Below are 15,387 nucleotides of genomic sequence, written 5' to 3'. Positions count from 1 at the left end.
GTCTTCTTCGGCATCAGGAGACACATCAGTTGTTGCCGTTTCACCGCCTTTATTAGTGTACATGCGGGAACATGAGTGGTGGTAATGTGCCTCAGCAGCAACTCAGTCTCTTGACGCAACTGCTAAGATCTTCGGGTTGCTCTTTTGCACTGCGCACTCCCGTATTCTCTTATCGCATCGCAGCTCTGTGCACTGTACAATTGATTCTCTTGTTCTTGATGGTTTTTTATACTTTTCTCTTTCACAGAATATGCATTTTGTTTTGTAAACCCTTGCTGTTGAAGGCTTTGACCTGGGAAGATGTTTACTGCTACCAAATACTGTGGTTTCACCATCATCACGCCTTTCTCGATGTTTTTCTAAGAGCTGAAGGTCGCGTTTCAATGTAAAGCATGACCGACACTGTCTATGGTAAACTATGTCAGGCACCTGTCCTTCTGATAGATTTTGAGCTTTCTCCAGCAATGGGGCATGCTGACGTACACATGCAGCATTTAGCAATGTCTGCCATGATGAAACATTTTTTGGTGAAGTGAGCGGAGCTTGGGAATCTTCCTCTGGATAATGGATAACACAAAAAGGTTTAGATCTTTTGCTTGGGGGCGAATCTGTTTGAAAAGCGGTCTGTGAGGGCCCTTCACCACTGTTAGAGGATTGCATGGCTATTATTCTTTATGCTTGATTGGGATACCTGAAATAAAACAACAATCATTTGTTATAATGAAAACAAACGCAACTTATTGCATGAGTGCAGTCTCAAATTACTACATGAAGCAAAAAAACTGCATTGCAACAGTACAGATTTTTGCATTTCAAGCCTACAGACAGACTAAGGAATGAACAATTTTGAATATATGCTATAATGTGATTAGATATGTTAGAAAAACACATAATCTATTTCTATCTACCACCAGTACAATATTTTTTAAATGTTCAGGGATAAGGCCACAACTCAAAACGATGGAGTGAATCATCACTTATACTCCAAACTGTAAGGAATTCCCTGTATAGATTACCAGACCAGTGATGGCCGAGTCCTAGTAGGCCTATTGAGTATCAAATTTCATCAATAGATGGATCAGCCACTGAATACTAACACCTATACTAAATATTCTTAAACATAACACAAGACACTAATATCGCTTTTTCATTTTGATGTATTCCACTTGTTTTGCTGCATGACAAGGAAGGATTTAATTACATCAAGTATGGTTTTAATGGAATCCTCATATATATGAAAACATCTATGTGGACAACAAAATCACTCCTTTATGTGGACTATTTCCAAAGTTATGACACTTTTTGTATTTGCAGAATGTTGGATTTTACATTTTGAAAGAGTTTCAATTTACTTTATCTATTTCAAGTAGTGTATATAACATCATAGTAATGAAATATGCAGCTACATATGCATATTCCGCCATGTGGATTAAAATTTCTCAAATATTGAAAAACAACAGGAATTTAGCGTCGGTCATTTTTAATTTGGCTAATTAAACGCTTCAGCTACTCTGTTTTGCTTGCTATCATGCATTTCCACAACATAGAGATCATAAGCTTTCCAATGATAACAAACACAACCGGGCACTAACTTGGTACCGACAAAGTGGTCAGCCTCATGGACTAAAAGACATCATATCTATTTTGTAGGTTATCAACGGATAGATTTGCATCGAGGTAGTCTGAGAGTTTGGGTTCCCCTTTAAGTTATGCAAAAGCTTAAGTTACATGGATTCAGCTCCCAAAATAAGGAGCTCCAAAGAGAGAAACAGCTGTCATTCAATGGGTTTTGATAATAATCATATTAAAATACAGCACGTCTGTTTGTTAGTTGGCAAAATAATTTTGCCAAGTATGTTGGTCTGTAGTGTCTGTTTGGCTGTCACACGATTTTTGTCCACAGTTTTTAAGCAATTGCTCTAAAAAATTTTGTGTATGCAGATTGTAGATGACTGCTCATGGTACTCAGATACACACCTGAGCTCGTATATAAAACGAAAAAAAAAGCTTCATCAGTTCGGACTTTAAACAAAGGGTAGATTTTTGTAAATTTACCGTCACAAAAGAAACACACATCACTGTTGTATGGTTTTGACTTTGATCTTGTGAAAGCACTAGCACTGGTGGTTGGATTGGCAGGATCCAAAGGAGTGTGGGAACTTCCCGATCTGGGATTTGCTTTATGAAACACGTGTTGCTCAAAACGTTCCTTGGCTCTTTTGCATTTGTCATGGTGACATGTGTTCTGATAACAACTTCTATGCCAAGATGCGGCAACTGCTTTAAGGCTGTCTGCTGTTGAATCGCGAAGCTGTCGATCTATTTCTGGATATTCACCGTCACCATACCCTGCTCGTTCTCTGATGAAGTCGATAACATTTTGGTGGGAAGTTGGTCTCTTAACAAGTTCTTCATCAGTCTTTTGCTGACAGATAATGCAGAAACAAAAATTTGTTTCCTGCCTTGACGTCTTTGCACTAGGTAATCCAAAAGCATCCATTTTCCATTAGCAACACAGTAACTGTTGGGTTTACTCCAAGGTGGGTCGGCTCACTATAAAATTAAGAAAAAGAACAAAACTGCATTAATTAGATTCTTTTTACAGCCTTTCTTTTTAACTTTTTGTAAAACCTTTTTGACAATGTAAGCACAATTAAATACAAGTACTGCAACTTACCTTACTAACAATAAGTCGTGGTCACTTTGCATGACATTATTTACAGTATAAACTTCTGTCCAATACCATGTGCATGTCGTACACTTCGCACCGGGTGGTTCAAAGCATCCACACAGTAATCTGAAGGTTTGCTCCAAGGTGGGTCAGTTCACTAGAAAAAAAAAAAACATAAATCCATAATATATGTACTGGGGTAGTGATTATGTGTTTAGATGTGGTGATGTGGGTCAGTGATTGGAAGTATTTCTACATGTTAGCATACTGTGTTTTAATAGAGATGTATTTTAATTTAAAAGTTATCCAGAGTATCCCATATGGCTTTCCGTAATTACCAATTCGTTAGCATTGTTGACACCTTGTTGGCGTTGTTGCCGTGTTTTATAAAAATACAATTTGTTTTGAATACTATTGAGGGAAGATATGTACAGACATTTTATGTTTATATATTTCAGTCTATTGTTACAACTTTGCCAATGGTCATAATGGATGATATAGGCCTATGGGTGATAAGCTTTCCACATTAATTCATTAGCTTCTAATAAAAGCCTTTCTTTAAACTTTTTGCTGATATATTTTCAAAGCTTTCTGGACATGTAAGCACAATTAAAAACAAGTACTGTAACTTAAACTTACCTGAGTAACAATATATGCTTTGATCACTTTGCATGACAATACAGCAGAAACTTCTGTCCAATGCCATGTGCTTATGGATGTAGTAGAGGCAGCAGGTAACCCAGATGCTGCCCTCTATAGCTAATTATTTGTTATGGATACTCAAAAGGGCCAATTTATTTAATATATTATTGTCTGTTAGAAGTAGCATCCCAAAGTTTCTTAGAAATAAGAAAAAAATTCCTCTATTTCAATGGATTTAGAAGAATATTTAAATAAATAAACAGCTCATTTCAAATGGCGGCCATTTTGAAATTGAAAATGACCTTATAATTATTTTAAATATGCATACAATTGTGCTGTACTGAATGGAAGATGCTTAGCAGGCAGACACGATGCGGAGGAACAGTCGAGCCGGGCTGTGGTGCACAAGCACGAGCGCGAGCGTACTCTGCCCGTGGCTCTCCTTTATTGCGTATTAGCACACTCACGAGCCGGACGACTACTGCATTCCTACGACACCTCAGGCGGCACGCACACCTTATATCCCTTGCAGATACGATGACCACTCCGACCACTCCCACACCACCATGCCCTTCCCCGCAGGCCCGCAGACTCCACCACAACAATAAATCATAATGTCTCTCCTATTCATGTTCACTCATATTATGGGATAAAATTTTGATATTTTTAAAATGAGCAATGATTGTATTCATTGAAGAAAAAAAGCATGATCATGGCAGCCATTTTGGAATTCAAAATGGCCGCCATTTGACACAGCTCCAAAATTGGCAACATCAATTTTCCTGTTCCTAGACATATGTAGAACACATCTAAATAGGGGGCAAATTCTCATCATGAAAGTCCTACGGGCCCGTTGTCTCAGACCACTTGCCCCCCCCCCCCCACGAGTGCAACAACTTAGTCATTTTGATTATATAATTGTTGAGTGAATGCAGGAATGAGCTTCTCTTACATTTGCACTTGGTCTTCGAAAGTCACATCTCGACCTACCTCAGTGTAAGACTCAAAGGAACAAAATACGCAAATTTGACAATTCCTCTTTTGACGGAAATGCTTAATTCTGTTATGTCGGTGTATACTGTATATCAATTACATCTACAATATTTGTTCGAATTGAAGTTTTTAAATTTAGCTTGTGTTGAGTGTTTATCAGGTGTGTTTTGAAATTGTGTGTGTGTGTATATACAGTGAATATATAGTGTATATATATAGTGTACATATAGTGAATATATAGTGAATATATCGTGTATATTGTTGCGAATTCGCGCCCGCTGGCATGCGATCGGCCGCTCGACTCGAATGGCGGCCGCCTCGCTCACCGGAATGGACAATTCAGTCGTGACCCTCTCGGAACAACGCCGGGAGCTAGTCACGAGTGGGGGTTTAACCTCACCACGATCGTGTCAATTGCCCACCCGCGCAGGATAGGGTTGCTCGCCAAATTCGATCGACCTAAGTACCTGCGCGAATGGTCGAACGGGCGATCGTACCACGCCACAGGCCGACTCCGGACACGAACCGCTTAAGCGGTCCGTTCCGTGCTGCAGTGATAACCGAGCGGTGTTATCGTCGGCCTTGACTGTTCCGATTAATTACCGGGATGTTGAACCCACTACGAACCCCTTACTTGATGCAAGATGGAGGGTCAATAAAAAAGGAAAAGAGACGAAGCAAAGCGAGAACAGTTCAACAAGCAAGCATTTTTATTCACACACACACAGACAAGCACGTATCCACAGCCATACAGTCAAAATGCACATAGAAAGCACAGGAAGAGTTAAAACCGAATACGCGTACACACGGCAACACTTAAACAGTTCTACTTGATGGACGGCGCCAACACACATTTACACAAAAGCAAAGGAAAAAGAAAGGAAGTCGCGACTTCCCTGTTTGTGGCTGGTGAGTCCCTCTTCTACGACCGTCAGCATGGTCGCGCCTGGCCCCGACCTCTCTCGCGGCCGGCAAACCCTCTCCGGCACTCCCCGTCTGGACGCGCAGGTCCAGCTCACAACTGGCGCTGCCGCGTCTACCGTCCATGCCTTCGTAACAGGGCCGCTCGCCAAGCCGCGGGCGCAGAACCTCTTCCCTCGACAAGACAAGCAGACCGGAAGCCTCAAAAACCACTCTCGAACCAACTCGACCAACCCTCGACCAAACCCCCCCCCCAAGGTCCGTCCTGTCCGCCTTTTGTAGCGCGGGGCTCCGCCCTTCGTTCTGCCCCGTTTTCGGCTCCACCTTCCTTCGAGAAGGTTCCCGAAAAGGGGCATTCCCTCAAGCTCCCCCTCCACCCCGCCGCGTGCGGGGGCCGGGGAAGTCAGTTTTTGGCTCTGGGCCAGAGAATTATTCCCCCAAAAAGAGGCCCCCACCTTTTCTCACCTTTGACCCCCGGCTCGGATCGCACCTCCCCCATACTCAGCGTGGAGAACTCAAACGGGAGAAACAGTCGGGAAAAGCCGACCGAGCATCGTTGTAGCTTTTTGTTTGTTCCTCCGCAGAGATCGTAACCGCTTGGGGCCTGTTGCATGGCGAGTGGCGAAGATGTGGTAGCATAGATGGTGGAGGTGGCATGGTTGTAGTGTGGTTGGTGCTGTGGTGGGGATGGCGTGGTTGTTGAGATGCTGTTTGTTTGAAATAAAAGATAGAGAAAGAAAAACTACTAACTGGAGGATCGCAGCCTGAATGGATCACATAAATTCCCTCTATACAAGGGGTTTGGGCTAACTACACATGTACCTATGGAGATATCTCACCTGAGGGCCCTTTATGGTGTAATGCGAATTTCCACAGCCGTAACAATATATAGTGTATATACAGTGTATATATACTGTATATATAGTGAATATATAGTGAATATACAGTAAATATATAGTGTATGTATATATATTCCAATTGTATGTGCTGGCTTTCATGGGGAGCATCAGCCACGGATTATGTCTCACATGGAAAAACCGCAAAATCCGCAAAGAAAAACAGTCTGTCTCCCACTTGGGCAATTTTTCCTGCTAATGCAAACCAAGAAACCAGAAGGCATGTGCGATTGGTGGAGAAATCAACATGTGTGGAGCGTGACGAGCACTCCCCGGATCTCCGATGGATGCAAGTCCTGCATATGCACACACCAAAGTGTCACCTCCAACCTGGAGGCATCGGCCTGGCCACTCATGTCAAAAGACAGAGTTTTTATGGTTACCATTAGTTAAACACCAAGCCTGGTATTGGCTTAGTGGTTAGGGTGGCGGCTTGGGATCCTTGGGTCCTGAGTTCAAGCCCCATTGGCCGCTGAATTAAAAATACACCAGGAGGTTGACTCAGCTTGTCACCCTTCCGGGGTTGGCAAAATGAGCACCAGTGTACTGGTAAGGGAGACACTGCATCAGCGGCATAGCCGCGTCCCAACCAATGATGCAATCATCAGCCATAGGCTGCACTCGATAGAGGGAGAGGGAGAGGGAGAGGGGGAGGGAGGAAGAGAGAGTTAAACACCAAAGGAAGCAATCTATCTGGATTTCAGGGTTTTTTTCACCCTCATCAGGATGGTATACCATATAAATATCTAACCAATGTTGACCACAGTCGTTTAAATTCCAATCGTACCTCCTGGATGTAATGGTGAGCATCAGCCAAGGATTACGTCTCACATTGTAAAATTGCATAATCCACAAAGAACAGAAGTCTGTCTGCCACTCAGATGATTGTTCCCACAAAGGCAAACCAAGAAACCAACCAGAAAGCATTGCGATCGGCAGAGAAATCAACATGTGTGGAGTGTGACGAGCACTCCCCTGATCTCCAATGGGCAGTTCAATCCCGATCTCAAGATATGTCCAGAGATGGCACTGGTTTCATATCTGATATTGAGGGCTTCCATATATTGTTGGGAGAGTGGAAGCAGCAAGTCAAAGGGGAGAATGACCGAGTCGGAAACCAAACTGATGATCTGAGATCAGGCCATTGGATAAAAGGAAGGACTTCATGTCAACTGCAATGATAAATTCTGTGACCTTGCTTATAATTGGAAGCAAGCTTGTCAACGGGATCCGTTTTTGCACCATGTTCGTGTATGGCAGTGATGTTGGTGAACTTCCAGGCAGATGGAAACTGACCCATAGAGAACTCGAGTTGATAGAGCATGATACCCCATGTAGTATTCAAGGAAATACTTCAATTTAAAAAAAAAACTTTGAAAGTTTTTTTAAAATCTGGAATTTAAGTGCTACTAAAGCAGATTATATAGTTATATACATCACCGTTAAAAGACGATGTTGAGTCGCAGTTTAGGAGATGGAGGCTTTATTGATCACCATGTAACACAGCGTCAATCAGCATCTTCTTCACCCTGACCCTCTCACTGCCATGCCCTCTCATCCTATACATGATATATACTGCAGCATGGTTTTGGAAGTATTATGAAGGCAATTTGTGTTCCACAGTGTTCAAGTAATCCATTTTAAATAAAAGTTTAAAGAGGTTCAACGGTGTATACACACACACACACACACACACACACACACACACACACACACACATACACACACACACACACACACACACATATATATATACATATATATATATTTATATATATATATATATATATATATATATATATATATATATATATATATATATATATATATATATATATATACAGGGTGTGCCAAAAAATATACAACTTTTCATCTGCAAAGAGGATGATCATAACATCTTTTTTTTTCAAGATATATGGCTGGATAGAAAGCTGAAAGGTTGAAGTTTATTGTACCAATGTCAAAATTGCCACCAACATTTAAATTTTGGTTTGGAATCGTCGTTTTCTTTCAGACCACATGTTTGACGTAGGCTCCACGTTGTCCGATCACTGCCTGCAAACGCGTTGTCATGTTCTCCATCACTTTGGGAAACGTTTCCTGAGGAATGTTCTGGATTTCTCGGTGGATGTTTTCCTTCAGCTGATCAAGAGTCTGAGGCTGAGGGTTTCCATAGATCCTGTCCTTGAAATACCCCCACAAGAAGAAGTGTGGAAGAGTAAAGTCAGGGGAATACGGTGGCCACTCAACATCTTCGTAGAGGGAGATAAAGCGGCCCTCAAAATGATGGTTGAGAAAACTCCTTGTTTCCCTGGCTGTATGGGGTGGTGTCACATCCTGCTGGAACCACTGGGTTCTCATCTGGATCAGGTTGTTTCTCCTACGGGCCTGAGTACGTAGCTCAGGCAGATAGAATTCCTGAATCATTTCGCGATAGTTCCTCTGGTTTACCGTGTAAGTGCGTCCCTGGTCATCTTCAAAGAAGTATGGACCAATTATCCCATACCAACCAACCGCCACCCACTTGGTGACTTTGAGAACAGATCGAGGCACCAGTTCAGTTGATGCATTACCAGGATTTTCAGTTCCCCAGTACCGAAAGTTTTGCTTGTTTATCTCCCCGGACAAGTGAGCATGGCATTCGTCCGTCATGTGAAGTTTTGTGAGGAAGTCTGCATCTTCCTCCAACTTTCCTGAGAACCAATTTGCAAAGTCTCGTTGTTTGCATTTCTGTTGATCAGTAAGCACCGTTTCCATTTCAATTTTGTATGGAAAGGCATGAATGTCTTGGCGAAGGATCCTCTGAACGGTGCTCTTATGAATGTTTGTCTCGGCAGAAAGTCGTCGAATCGATTTTTTTGGACTCTGAACGACCTCCTGTCTCACCATTTCCACATTTTCTTCACTACGACCTTTCTTCCCACATTGGTAAACTTTGCGATTGAGCACTTTATTGTCCGAAAGTTTGGTGCATGGCGCAAGTGGATACCGAAATGTCTCGAGTAAAGATATTGCACCTGTATGACACTTTTCGTCTGGTGCCAAAGTTCAACAATTTTCGTCCATTGTTGTACGGTCAGTCTTGGCATTTTTCTGGTACTTGCTTGGTCTCAAAATAAACTTCAGGGTCTCTGCAACAAGAAATGAAGCATTAGTAACAAAATTACTGCTTTTTTAGGATCAAACGAAACATTTTAAAAGTTGTATTTTTTTTGGGACACCCTATATATGTATATATATATATACATATATATACATATACATATACATATATACATATACATATATATATATATATATACATATACATATATATATATATATACATATACATATACATATATATATATATATATATATACATATACATATACATATATACATATACATATACATATATATATATATATATATATATATATATATAAATATACATACATATACATATACATAGATACATATACATATATATATATATATATATATATATATATATATATACATATACATATATATATATATATATACATATACATATACATATATATATATATATATATATATATATATATATATATACATATACATATACATATACATATATATATATATATATATATATATATACATATACATATATACATATACATATATATATATATATACATATATATATACATATACATATATATATACATATACATATACATATACATATACATATATATATACATATACATATACATATATATATATATATATATATATATATATATATATATATATATATACATATATATATATATATATATACATATACATATATATATACATATACATATATATATATATATATATATATATATATATTGTTATGGGGCCGGGGGGTCGACTGTGACACGACTACCAGATGGAGCAGTGGAGTCGGCTCGACCGATCACCCGGAATGTAAAGGTCGTCACCCCGGATAAGTCCAGAGCAGAAAAGTCCTGACTGGACCGAAGTTCGCCAAGGGATAGACCACGTGGGGTAGGGTCGATTGCCAACTTTTCAATTTACCGAAGTACCCACGTGGTCCGACTACCGGGGAAGTTCACCCTCGGCCGACTATGTCCGAATCGAGTCGCTATCGCCGACTCGGATCCGGCGTAACCGAGTGGAATTGCCAAAGTCGTGTCGGACCAAATGAACAAATTACCAACACTAATTCTCAAACACGCGTCATGTCGAGCCAATGCAAGAAACACAAAACGAGCTGATACATTTAACAATTGGGGTTTATTTATACAGCAATAATGGGGAGCTAGGGAACACAAAAGAGCAGAACTATCCCGAATACAATTAATACAAGTATATACAGCGAACAAAGCACTTAACAGTTTTCTACTTGTTAGACGGGCCCACAGACACACATACGCACACACACACACACCCAAGAAATGGTGGCTGATGCCTTTAATGCGGACTTCAGCTCAGAGGGACAGATGAGCTGAAGCCCAGGGTCTGCCTCGGACCTTTCCACCTCGTGTGGTCTTCAAGCTGTTCGGACCGGGCACCAGCGTGGGCAAGCTGGATCCAATCACCGCGATCTTTTCCGAGCTCCGGCGGATTCCCTCGCGCTCAGGACCACGTGCTGGTGAGACGAGGCACCGATTCTTCCCGACCAGATGCGTCGCTTCCCCGAAAAACCACCGACCAAGATGAGGCCAAGAAGTCGCACCAAACCGGGAACCAAGCAGACACCGCGAAGAGTTCCACGTACCAAGAAGAGCCAGCTGAGCCAAGATGAGGCCACGAAGCAGGACAAAAGCCACCCGAAGATCGAACTACTCCAGCCGAGCTGAACCAGCACCAGAACAACAACCTTGGAATCTCTCGAGCCGAGTAGAGGGTCCCCTCCTTATCCATCTCAGCCCCTCCTCGCTTCCGGCATGACTCATTCGGCCTCGTGCGCTGCCCACGCCCTCCCGCAACCATGGGTGGGGGCTGTTTACGTTGCTTTCTGCTGGAACGTCCCAACCGTCATTTCTGTTTACGCTGTTGAGTCAGCTGTTGAATAACGGAATGCTGATGAATGTTGAATCACGGGACGGGAGGGTTCTTCTTCGTTGTTCTGACCTAACTATTAAAATAAATCACAGCGCATCGACATCGATTTACCCATTAAACAATGGAAGGCGAGCTATCTATAGAACACGTACTTAGAGATAACTGAGCTAAAGGACCTGAATGTTGACTGCAATTTCCAAATTCGTAACAATATATATATATATATATATATATATATATATATATATATATATATATATATATATATATATATATATATATATATATATATATATATATATATATATATATATATATACATTTCTACATATAGATATCTCTGGAAAAAATTAGGAGACCACTGTAAAATTATCAGTTTTTCTGGTTTTGCTATTTATAGGTATGTGTTTGAGTAAAATGAACATTTTTTTTATTATATAAAACTACTGACAACATTTCTCCCAAATTCCGAATGAAAACATTGTCATTTAGAACATTTATTTGCAGAAAATGACAACTGGTCAAAATAACAACAAAGATTCAGTGTTTTCAGACCTCAAATAATACAAACAAAACAAGTTCATATTCATTTTTAAACAACACAATACTCATGTTTTAACTTCGGAAGAGTTCAGAAATCAATATTTTGTGGAATAACCCTGATTTTTAATCACAGATTTCATGCGTCTTGGCATGCTCTCCACCAGTCTTTCACATTGCTGTTGGGTGACTTTATGCCACTCCTGGCATAAAAATTCAAGCAGCTCAGCTTTGTTTGATGGGTTGTGACCATCCATTTTCCTCTTGATCACATTCCAGAGGTTTTCAATGGGGTTCAGATCTGGAGATTGTGCTGGCCATGACAGGGTCTTGATCTGATGGTCCTCCATCCACACCTTGATTGACCTGGCTCTGTGGCATGGAGCATTGTCCTGCTGGAAAAACCAATCCTCAGAGTTGGGGAACATTGTCAGAGCAGAAGGAAGCAAGTGTTCTTCCAGGACAACCTTGTACGTGGCTCGATTCATGAGTCCTTCACAAAGACAAATCTGCCCGATTCCAGCCTTTCTGAAGCACCCCCAGATCATCACCGATCCTCCACCAAATTTCACAGTGGGTGCGAGACACTGTGGCTTGTAGGCCTCTCCAGGTCTCCGTCTAACCATTAGATGACCAGGTGTTGGGCAAAGCTGAAAATTGGACTCATCAGAGAAGATGACCTTTACTCCAGTCCTCTACGGTCCAATCCTTATGGTCTTTTGCAAACCTCAGTCTGGCTCTTCTTTACTTCTCATTGATGAAGGGCTTTTTCCGAGCTTTGCACGACTTCAGCCCTGCCCCTAGGAGCATGTTTCTAACAGTTCTCGCCGTGCACTTCACCCCCAGCTGCCGTTTGCCATTCTTTTTGTAGGTCACTTGATGTCATCCTACGGTTGTTGAGTGACATTAAAATGAGTTGGCGGTCATCCCGGTCAGTGGAAAGTCGTTTTTGCCCTCTGCCAGTCTGTAGCTTTGTTGTCCCCAATGTCTGCTGCTTGACCCTGTTCTTATGAACCGCCGTCTTTGAAATTTTAAGGATGGAAGCAACATGACGCTCACTGTATCCCTCTGCCAGTAAAGCCAGAATTGAACCCTTCTTTTCCTCACTCAAAACTTTTCTTTTCAACTCTTTTGGCATGGCCAATAGTTATTTTTTTGATTCCAATTACTTTTGAGGTACTACTAGCACTGTTTTTGCCATCCAGCTGGTCCTATTGCATGAGGATAGTGATGACGACAACAGTGGTTTTTATACTTTTCCTTGTTAAATAAGATTCGGTTCAGGTGATTACCTAATCAGTACCTCACAAATTAGAATGAGGTGTGCCTGTGTTGGAATTCAACAGACACTGGAATGGAATGGCTGCCATACATGTAGAGATGCTGACTAAAAATTTTTTAGATCCGCGTGGAGGATCTCAAAGTCCTACTCATGTTGTTGTTCTTCATCTTCTTCTTGTGGCCTTTTTTATTTCACAGCCTACAGTTTTCATCGAAACTTCCTGAAACTTGGCATATATATATAAACATACCCTGCGCAGACAGTAACAGTCTCCGATTTTGAAAATTCATCCTAGAAAAAAAAAGTTATGACGTCAAAATATCTCCGCTTATGGAAATCGGCTAAAAAAATTATCTCCGAAACTGGGGAAGCTTTTTGAATTATGTTTGTGGGAATCGAACAGTGCATTAGCAGAGATTAATTACCGCACATATGATGCATCACTATGACATCATATCAATTTTTATGACATCATTTCTATTTTTTGCCTTTTTTGTTTCAAAACCCAGAGTTTTCATCGGATCTTCGTGAAACTTGCCATGTCTATGCAGAAAGCCCACGCGCAGGCAGTAGCCATCTCCGATTTTGGAAATTCTTCCGAGAAAAAAAGTTGACGTCATAATATTGCCGCTAATGGAAATCGCCCATACCATTATCTCCAAAACTAGGCAAGCTGTTTGAATTTTGTTTGCGGGAATCAAGCCGGGCATTAGCACAGATAATTTATCGCAAACCCGATACATCACAATGACGTCATATTCGTTTTTATGACGTCATCATTAAGAGGACGAGGATCTTAGCTCATTTGAGCTTGTTTTTGGAGTGGTGTCTTATTTTTTTCCAGAGCTGTATATTCCAGATTTTACTCTCGTTTTACCCATTCTCTATTACATCACTCGATGTAATACGTTACAATAGTTCTTTGTGCCTATTTTTATGTCCTTTATAACATCTTTAAAACAGCAAGTTTCCCGTTTGGAATGATCATCAATTTTGTTTGACTACCAGGTAGGCAGACAGAGTAAAAATATTATCTCGCTTCTCTTTGCACATGTGCAATCGGGACAAATTCAGAGACAAAGTACAGTAAAACAAAAGACTTGTCTTCCTATTCATGTTCCGATTGGTGTTCAAAAGATAACATACAATTTAAATAAGTTGTTCGTTGATCAAAACTGCCGATTATAAACTGATCAGACAGACATATGGACAAACCAACATGAACCAATTGTGTAACCCTGCTTTTCGCTTCGTGTGCATGGTATAATGATCAAATGAACGGAGCAGAAAGAGGATGAGCAAAAGCAGCAGAGCAGGTTTTTTGGACACGTGCACTGATGTTGTCTGGGGCTGTCACAGAATCGGAGTCAAGATTTGCCATAAATGTCTTCACTTCTTAAATGTGAAAGATACAGTATCCATGAGCAGTTGGGTCTGAGAGAGTAGGGTAGGTGTAAGGAGTGAGGGGTTGGGCACACAAGACTTGGAAGCAAACACAGAATTTGAGGCATTCGGCCTTCACATGAACAGATTCAGCTGTGGTGCAATTTGAAGTAAGGGTGCGGATGGAGGAGGAGCATACTCCAGAGCTGAGACAGATGTAACAAGGTCGAGCCATCAGGTCTTTGAATGAGACAGGTTTGAGAGTTCAGCCTTGAGGTTGGCCAGATGTTTTCTGGCTTTCCTGATGGTGGACATACTCGTTCAGGGCTTTGCGAAATGATCTGAGGAGGTCTCCAGTCGGATTTGCCTCCCAGGAAGAGAAGGCTAGTTGTTTCAAGGCAAATGCCTCATCACAGGATTCATTATACCAGGAGTGAAAGGATGGATATGATAACTGCAGATGAGATGGTAAAAATCTGCACAGAATCTGCTGGCAAGCAAGCCTGTGTGGAAAGATTTCCAGGCAGTATTAATATCAGTAGAGGTGGAAATCTCTTGAAATCTCTGCCAATTAGCTTGGATGAACTGTCAGACTCTGTGGCACCAAGGCAGCTTTCTGACAATAGCAAGAGAGAAGTTTACTCTTACAAGCACATGATCAGATCAACCCATTGGAGCAGAAGTTGAAGACGAGACAATTGTACGAAAATTCCTCATTACCAAGTCTCGAAGAAGAATGTGTCATTGAGAAAAATGTGAGTTGGAAAGTTCACAGATCGAGTAAGTCCTATTAAGTCACAGAAATTATTTGCTGAATGTCATGCCTGGTTGAAGAGGTACCAACACCCAGCCAATTGGCATGTTGACAGTTTAAATCACCACATACGAGGAAGAAAGACTTGGATTGGGTGGTTATAATATGATCCATGTTGGCAGACAAGGAGATCAAAATAGACTTGTCCCTGTTAAGATGGTACAGCAGATAGACAAACTAGAACGGCTCTCAGTAG

The 15,387-nt window shown here is 41.0% G+C and overlaps 2 protein-coding genes across 5 annotated transcripts in view; one reads left to right on the top strand and one right to left on the bottom strand.

The window, feature by feature from the left end:
* LOC147024621 (uncharacterized) overlaps nt 1–15,387 on the bottom strand; it is a 69,285-nt gene that overhangs the window by 27,769 nt on the left and 26,129 nt on the right. For 2 of the 3 annotated variants that reach the window (XR_015059107.1, XR_015059106.1), the window contains one exon: nt 2,013–2,828. The exons of the other annotated variant lie outside the window; for it this stretch is intronic. The gene's annotated coding sequence lies outside the window, so the exon portion shown is untranslated. Of the gene's footprint in view, nt 1–2,012; nt 2,829–15,387 lie in introns of those variants that run through there. 3 annotated transcript variants of the gene reach the window in all.
* Nucleotides 1–15,387, top strand: part of PLPPR4 (phospholipid phosphatase related 4) — a 122,956-nt gene that overhangs the window by 98,705 nt on the left and 8,864 nt on the right. The window lies entirely within an intron of this gene.

Source organism: Eptatretus burgeri, chromosome 6 (genome assembly GCF_056783735.1).
Source record: "Eptatretus burgeri isolate ZD-2024b chromosome 6, Ebu_testis_v1, whole genome shotgun sequence".
Taxonomy (NCBI): Eukaryota; Metazoa; Chordata; class Myxini; order Myxiniformes; family Myxinidae; genus Eptatretus; species Eptatretus burgeri.
Note: the sequence above shows the minus strand (reverse complement) of the source record. Positions and strands in the feature narration are given on the sequence as shown.